This window comes from Gorilla gorilla, chromosome 4, assembly GCF_029281585.2.
Source record: "Gorilla gorilla gorilla isolate KB3781 chromosome 4, NHGRI_mGorGor1-v2.1_pri, whole genome shotgun sequence".
Classification (NCBI taxonomy): Eukaryota; Metazoa; Chordata; class Mammalia; order Primates; family Hominidae; genus Gorilla; species Gorilla gorilla.
The window spans coordinates 138,539,629-138,548,460 of NC_073228.2; positions in this window are offsets into that span (position 1 = coordinate 138,539,629).

The following is an 8,832-nucleotide window of genomic DNA, read 5'->3' on the forward strand; positions in this document are numbered from 1 at the left end:
ATGATCTGTAACATGAGGGGGTCCTAGGAACATTTTTGTCCTCTGGGCGTTGAAGGGTTTCCTTTTTTTTTTTTTGAGGCACAGTCTCACTCTGTTGCCCAGGCTGGAGTGCAGTGGCACGATCTCTCCTCACTGCAACCTCCGCCTGTCTGGTTCAAGCGATTCTCGTGCCTCAGCCTCCTAAGTAGCTGGGACTACAGGTGCCTGCCACCACGCCTGGCTAATTTTTTTTGTATTTTTAGTAGAGACAGGGTTTCACCATGTTGATCAGGCTGGTCTCGAACGCCTGACCTCTAATGATCCACCCATCTTGGCTTCCCCAAGTGCTGGGATTAGAGGCATGAGCCACTGCAGTAGGCCAGAAGGGTTTCTTTAGAGTTCATTAATCTGCGGTGGAAGAGCCTGTTGTTCCAGTCTGGGTTTCCCTCTACAGTCTCTCTACTCACCTAGTCTTGAATTGTTTGGTTTAATAAACACTAATGTGGCCTGAGGCAATTCACAAGGCTCCTCAACTCCTCAAGATTACAGCTATTGTCCTAGATAGGCTTTCTTTCCTGATATCCCTGGCATTTTGGTCAGCCTTTTAAAAATTTGAGGTAGAGCTAGCTCCCTGACTCACATTTGTCATCCCAGCACTTTGGAAGGCTGATGTGGGAGAATTGCTTGAGACTAGGAGTTGGAGACCAGCCTGGACAACAAAGTGAGACCCTATCTCTGAAAAAAAATTTTTTTAATTAGCGAGGTGTGATAGTGTGCATGTGAAGTCCCAGCTACTTGGGAGGCTAAGGCAGGAGGATTGCATGAGCCCAGGAGTTCAAAGATGCAGTAAGATATGATTGTGCCACTGCACTCCAGCCTGGGTGACAGAGCGAGACCCTCCCTGTCTCTTAAAAAAAAAAAAAAGATTATAACATTCTATACACTTTTATAAAACACTTAAAATGAAAAACTTAATCTAGCTACAGACTACAGGTTAAAGACTGGTTCCAACATTAGCCACTCAAAGTTTCAGTTCCTGCATCTGTGAAATGGGGACTAATATCCCGAAGGAATGATATCATGAGAAAATAACATACAAAAAGGAATAGATATAGGAAAAGCACCAGGCAAGTATTATAGTTTAACTGAATCGATTTGGCCTAGCCCACTGGGTGCCTTGACTCCCAAACTGCAGAACCTTTTGGGGGTTTTGAGCAGAACAGAAACATGGTCAGAATTGTGTTTTTAAATGTCTCCTCTGGCAGCAGTGTGCAGATTTTATTGGAATAAGTCAAGACTGAAAGCTGAGATAAGTAATGAGGCTGCTGCAATTACACAGGTGAGAGGAAACAAGGGCCTGGGTTGAGTCAGTGGGAACAGAGAAAGAGGGAATCCTATGAGAAACTGTAAAGGTTGGAATCTGTAAGATTTCATGGCTGGACGCGGTGGCTCACACCTGTAATCCTAGCACTTTGGGAGGCCCAGGCAGGCAGATCACGAGGTCAGGAGTTGGAGACCAGCCTGGCCAGTATGGTGAAACCCCATCTCTACTAAAAATACAAAAATTAGCCGGGCATGGTGGCACGCACCTGTAATCTCAGCTACTTGGGAGGCTGAGGCAGGAGAATCACTTGAACCTGGGAGGCAGAGGTTGAAGTGAACCGAGATTGCGCCACTGCACTCCAGCCTGGGTGACAGAGCCAGAATCCATCTCAAGAAAAAAAAAAAGATTTCATAATTGACCTGGCACAATGGCTCACACCTGTAATCCCAGCACTTTGGGAGGGTGAGGCGGGCAGAGTTTAAGACCAGCCTGGCGAACATGGAGAAACCCTGTCTCTACAAAAATACAAAAATTAGCTGGGCATAGTGGTGCACGCCTGTAGTGACAGCTACTAGGGAGGCTGAGGCAGGAGAATCGCTTGAACCTAGGAGGCAGAGGTTACAGTGAGCCAAGATTGTGCCACCGCACTCCAGCCAGGGTGACTGAGCAAGACTCTATCTCAAAACAAACAAACAAAAAGAAACAATTCATGATTGATTGCATGTGGCTAGCAAAAGCAAAGAGGTAGCAAAGTCCAAAGTTTTACTTGAATTAGTAAGTCTATTTCTCTCTATCTCTAGTGCAAATACCTTACTGCAGGCCACCATCAGCTTTGGCTCCAGTTACAGCAACAACTCCATTATTTCCCCTCCAATAACTTATCCTCACAGTGGTTGGCTAGATTTTTTTTTTTTGAGATGGGGTCTTGCTCTGTTGCCCAGACTGGTGTGCAGTGGTACGATCATGGTTCACTGCAGCCTCAACCTCTCAAGTGATCCTCCCACTTTAGCCCCCCAAGCAGCTGGGACCACAGGTATGCACCACCATGCCCAGCTAATTTGTTAAAATTTTTGTAGAGATGGAGTCTCCCTATGTTGCCCAGGCTGGTCTCGAGGTCCTGGGCTCAAGTGATCCTCCTGCCTTGGCCTCCCAAAGTGCTGGGATTACAGGCATGAGCCAACTTGCATGGCCTGAGTTTTTGTTAATGGATTCATCTTAAATCATACTTGGAGCAAGTTATTCTTCTATTTATAAATCTTCAATTGCTTCTCGAAACCTCTAAACTCCTGAAAATGGCTTATAAGTTTCTCATGGCTCTGTCCCCCTCTACTATTCCAATCTCATCTCACACCATTCTGCCTTGCCAACCACAGCAAGCTGATTCCTGGCACTGGGCCTTTCTAGATGCTCTTCCTGCCTGGAGCCCTTTCCCCAACCCAGCTCCTCTTTTCGCATAATTTCCTCATCCTTTGGATCACAGCTCAAATGTCATCTCCTGTCCTAACCATCCTATCCAAACCGGGTCCTTCCTTGCTATTTTCTGCCTCAGCACTGATTCCTCAATAGCACTTACCAATTTAAAAGTTTGAAATACATATTTATCTACATTATTGTTTCTTTCAACTATAAACTCCACAGATCCACAGAAGGAAGAGATCTTCTCTGTCCTGTTCCTTTTTACTTGGTGCCTGGCACATGAAACGTATTTAGTAAGTATTTTTTCCGGCCAGGCATGGTGGCTCATGCCTGTAATCCCAGCACTTTGGGAGGCTAGGGCAGGTGGACCACCTGAGGTCAGGAATTCGAGACTAGCTTGGCCAACAAGGTGAAACCCCGTCTCTACTAAAAATACAAAACTTAGCCAGGCATAGTAGCGGGTGCCTGTAATCCCAGCTACTTGAGAGGCTGAGGCAGGAGAATCACTTGAACCCTGGGGGCAGACATTGCAGTGAGATGAGATGGTGCCATTGCACTTCAGCCTGGGCAACAAGAGTGAAACTCCATCTCAAAAAGAAAAAAAAAACAAAAAACAAATAAATACTTGTTCCAGCTTGGGCAATATAGTGAGACTATGCCTGTACACAAAATTTTAAAAATTAGCTAGGTGTGGTGGCACATGCCTGTAGTCCCGGTCACTCGGGAGGCTATGGTAGGAGGATTGCTTGAACTTGGGAGGTTGAGGATGCAGTGAGCTATGATCACACCATTGCACTCCAGTCTGGGCGACAGAGTGAGACTTCTGCTTCAAAAAAAAAAACTTTTTTTTTAATGAATGAACGAAGGAGCTGGTGAAGTTATTCATGAGAAAGTGTCATGAGGAAAAGGTAGGTTTAGAGGGGAAGGTATACATCTTTAATACTGTGGTGTCAGGGTATCTGTAGATAAATAGTTGGGTTTAGAAATGGAAAAAGACACTTTGGGAGGTCAAGGCGGGTGGATGGCCTGAGGTCAAGAGTTCGAGACCAGCCTGGCCAACATGGTGAAACCCCATCTCTACTAAAAATACAAAAATTAGCTGGGGGCAGCCACTCATGCCTGTAATCCCAGCACTTTGGGAGGCTGAGGCGGGTAAATCACGAGGTCAGGAGTTTGAGACCAGCCTGGCCAACATGGTGAAACCCGGTCTCTACTAAAAATACAAAACATTAGGTGGGAGTAGTGACAGGCGCCTGTAATCCCAGCTACTTGGGAGGCTGAGGCAGAAGAATCGCTTGAACCCGGGAGGCAGAGGTTGCAGTGAGCTGAGATAGCACCACTGCACTCCAGCCCAGGCGACAGAGTGAGACTCCGTCAAAAAAAAAAAAAGCAAAAATTAGCTGGGCGTGTTGGCGGGCACCTGTAATCCCAGCTACTCGGGAGGCTGAAGTAGGAGAATTGCTTGAACCCAGGAGACAGAAGTTGCAGTGAGCCACGATTACGCCACTGCACTCCAGCATGGGTGACAGAGCGAGACTCTGTCTCAAAAAAAAAAAAAATTAGCCGGGCACGGTGGCACACGCCTGTAGTCCCAGCTCCTCTGGAGGCTGAGGCAGGAGAATCGCTTGAACCTGGAAGGCGGAGGTTGCAGTGAGCCAAGATCACGCCACTGCACTCCAGTCTGGGTAACAGAGTGAGATTCTGTCTCAAAAAGAGAAAAGGAAAAAGAATTGGCATTTGATACTGTACCTCTAGCCCTTCCCAGGTGAGCTGGGCCTGAACAGGGGCTGGCACTACTTCAACTACAGTATTAGGCCTTATCACGATATAACATAACAGTCGAGAACCTGAAAGAACTTGAGACTTCTCATTACTAAGCACTCAAGTGAAAAAAAAAAAAGAACTTAGACCAACGTAGTTTAGAAACAAGTGCTAGTGATGTGGTTTAGGCTATAAGTGCAATAGTAACTTATAGTAATGAATTAATGAGGGTCAAAATAGTCAGAACAGGCCTAGGGCGGTGGTTCATGCCTGTAATCCCAGGACTTTGGGAGGCCGAGGCAGGCTGATTGCTTGAGTCCAGGAGTTTGAGACCAGCCTGGGTAACATGGTGAAATCCCGTCTCTACAAAAAATACACAAATTAGTGGGTGTGATGGTGTGCACCTGTAGTACCAGCTACTCAGGAGGCTGAGGTGGGAGGATAATTGAGCCCCGGAAGTTAAGGCTACAGTGAGCTATAATCACGCCATTGCACTCCAGTCTGGGTGACAGAGTGAGACCCTGTTTCTAAAAAGGAAAAAAAAAAGAAAAAAAAATTAAAATTGTCAGAAGTCTGGAAGATAAAGACACTTTAAATTTATTCCTTCAAAAATGTTTACTGAATATCGTACCTGTTAAGTGTGAGGCCCCAAGCCAAGTGCTCAGAATACCCACACTTGTGGTGAATAAGACAGTCCTTGGTCTCTACTCACTGACGGTCTAACAGGGAAACAGACATGGTTACCTTGGAATTCACAGGCTATGTATAGACTTATGGTCCATTGAAAAAAGATAAACAGGCTGGGCACGGTGGCTCACACCTGTAATCCCAGCACTTTGGGAGGCCGAGGCAGGCGGATCACAAGGTCAGGAGATCAAGACCATCCTGGCTAACACGGTGAAACCCATCTCTACCGAAAACACAAAAAATTAGCCGGGCGTGGTGGCAGGCGCCTGTAGTCCCAGCTACTCGGGAGGCTGAGGCAGGAGAATGGTGTGAACCTGGGAGGTGGAGCTTGCAGTCAGCCAAGATTGCGCCACTGCACTCCAGCCTGGGTGACAGAGCGAGACTCCATCTCAAAAAAAAAAAAAAAAAAAAAAGAAAAGAAAAAAGATAAACATAGACACATAGACACGAATAGGGCCAGGGTCAGTGGCTCACGCCTATAACCCCAGCACTTTGGGAGGCTGAGGCAGGAGGATCACTTGAGGCCAGGAGTTTGGGAGCAGCCTGGGCAACATGGTGAGACCTCATCTCTATCAAATAAGATAATAAAAAGGACACAAATATATAACAATAATAAGTGTTATGAAGAAACATAAGCAGAGTAAGAGGAACACAGAGTGAGCTGTGTCAGGTAGGATATTTAGAGAAGCCCTCTTCAATTAAAGTAACATTTGAACAAGGGCCTAAAGGAGTGAGATGTCTTGGGGAAGAGTATCCCAAGTAACAGAAATAAGTGTAATGGCAGGCTTGTGCTTGAATAGCTAGAGAAATAGCAAATGTGTCTGGAGTGGAGTGAGTGGGAAGGAGTCTGGAAGTCAAAGAGGTAGCAAGGCCAGGTTACGTGGGGCCGGGGTAGCACTCTGGATTTTACTTAGCTTGAGATGAGAAAAGTCATGCAGAAAAATTTTAACTTGATGGAGCAAGCAGAGGGAGTAATCACAGATCTGGGAGTATAGGAAAGTAAAAATGGAATCAGTGGTTAAGGAACTCAATTCAACATGTGGGATGGATTAGAGGCAATCCAGAAGGCGATTCATTCCCAACAGTTCAAGTGCAAGATGATGAAAAGTAACCAGAATGGGCAGGAAGAATGGTAAGAGCTACATAAAAATGAGAAGTTTTCAAAGAAAGCAATGGGATTTTCAGGCTTGGTGGGGATGAATGTACTTGTGATGTAGCTTCAGAGCTGCTGACTTCAGATACAAACAGCTGTCCTGTCAGAAGCAAATGAGGCCAAAGGAACTGTTCTTAAAATGGAACCAAAAGAGTTTCAGTAAACAAAACTGTTGTTCTTATAAACCTGTTTGTAACTGAAACTGTTCTTTGTTTGAAATAGAAATGGAACGGTCTTTTTTTTTTTTTTTTTTTAACGGAGTTTTGCTCTGTCCCCCAGGCTGGAGTGCAGTGGCACGATTCCAGCTCACTGCAACCTCCACATCCCGGGTTCAAGCAATTCTCCTGCCTCAGCCTCCCGAGTAGCTGGGATTACAGGGAACTGCCAACATGCCCAGCTAATATTTGTATTTATAGTAGAGATGGGGTTTTACCATCTTGGCCAGACTGGTCTCAAACTCCTGATCTCTTGATCCACCCACCTTGGCCTCCCAAAGTGCTGGGATTACAGGTGTGAGCCATTGTGTCCGGCTGAACAGTATTTTTAATAATTAAAGAACCCAAAATAATTTACCCCTTCCTGAAAAGTAAAGCAAATGGATCCTATTTATCACCTGAAAATGCAACAGTCATGAGCAGGCAGGCAAAGGAGCTCTGGTGTGAGCCTAAGTCCACTTCTGCATATCAGCAAATTTTATTAGAAATGCCTGTCTCCCAGTTTTGAGTCTAAATAATCAAATGTAATGGAATATTCTTAGTATAATGCCTATATCCTTACTGAAACAGTTTCTTGTCACTTATTTTGTTGTTTACAATTTTCTTTTTTTTTTTTCAGACGGGGTTGTGCTCTGTTGCCCAGGCTGGAGTGCACTGGCGTGGTCTCGGTTCACTGCAACCTCTGCCTCCTGGGTTCAAACGATTCTTCTGCCTCAGCTTCCCGAGTAACTGGGATTACAGGCACCTGCCATCACACCCAGCTAATTTTTTGTATTTTTAGTAGAGACAGGTGTTTCACCATGTTGGCCTGGCTGGTCTTAAAACTCCTGACCTTGTGATCTGCTCGCCATGGCCTCCGAAAGCGCTGGGATTACAGGCGTGAGCCACTGCCCTGGGCCTACAATTTTCTTAACTAGGGTTGAAGGCTCTGAAAATATGCAGAAAATCATATAATGGCCTTATGAAGGTTGTATATGTGGCAGAAGGATTCTGTTTTTCTGGACAATAAACATAAAAAAGTAGAATATATTACTGACATCAGTTTAGAAAAATGTATAGTAGTGTAGCGTACATACAGGTAATTGAACAAAGAAATATCAATAACAATTCATAAGAGCATTTTTTTTTTTTTTTTTTTGAAACAGAGTCTCCCTCTGTCGCCCAGGCTGGAGTGCAGTGGCAAGATCTCAGCTCACTGCAACCTCTGCCTCCCAGGTTCAGCGATTTTCCCTGCCTCAGCCTCCCAAATAGCTGGGATTACAGGCGCCCGCCACCATGCCTGGCTAATTTTCGTATTTTTAGTAGAGACAGAGTTTCATCATGTTGGCCAGGCTGCTCTCGAATGCCTGACCTCAAGTGATCCACCCACCTTGGCCTACCAAAGTGTTGGGAATACAGGCGTGAGCCACAGCGCCTGGCCAAGAGCAATTGTTATAACTGCTATCACCAATAATTTTTTCATATTTCTGTGGCCACACTTAAATGAGTCATCAAATGATTTGATATTGTGTGGATAATACTTAATATGAAAACTTTTAAAATATGTTGTCCCATCTCAGTTACTTAAACTTACCTTCCTACTATCCCAAAGGTTAGGCAGATGACAAATGCTGTTTTTCTTCTGTCTCTCTCTCTCTATATATGTATATATGTATTCTGAGACAGGGTCTTACTCTGTTGCCTAGGCTGGAGTCCAGTAGCACAATCATGGCTTACTGCAGCCTCAACCTCCCAGGCTCAAGCGATCCTCCCACCTTAGTCTTCTGAGCAGCTGGGACTACAGGCGTACGTCACCATGCCCAGCTAATTTTTTGTATGTTTTTGTAGAGATGGAGTTTTGCCATATTCCTCAGGCTGTTCTCCAACTCCTGGGCTTAGGGGATCCACTTGCCTTGGCCTCCCAAAGTCCTGGGATTATAGGCGTGAGCCACCATGCCCAGCTCTCCTCAATACTGTAGTGCTGATTACACCGAGAGTGTAAAAACCATTTGAAATACTTAATCATTGCTTTGAGGACACGAACAGTAACATAGCAACTTAGGGGTGGAACAAATTTTAGAGAAAGCATTGTTTACTTATTAGAAAATTATTTATGTTGATTTAACCTGATTTAACCAACTAGACTACTTTTTAAAATCTCTGGGGCCAGGCACGGTGGCTCAGGCCTGTAATCCCAGCACTTTGGGAGGCCAAGGCAGGTTGATTACCTGAAGTCATGAGTTCAAGACCAGCCTGGTCAACATGGTGAAACTCTGTCCCTAGTAAAAATACAAAAATTAGCTGGGCATGGTGACATG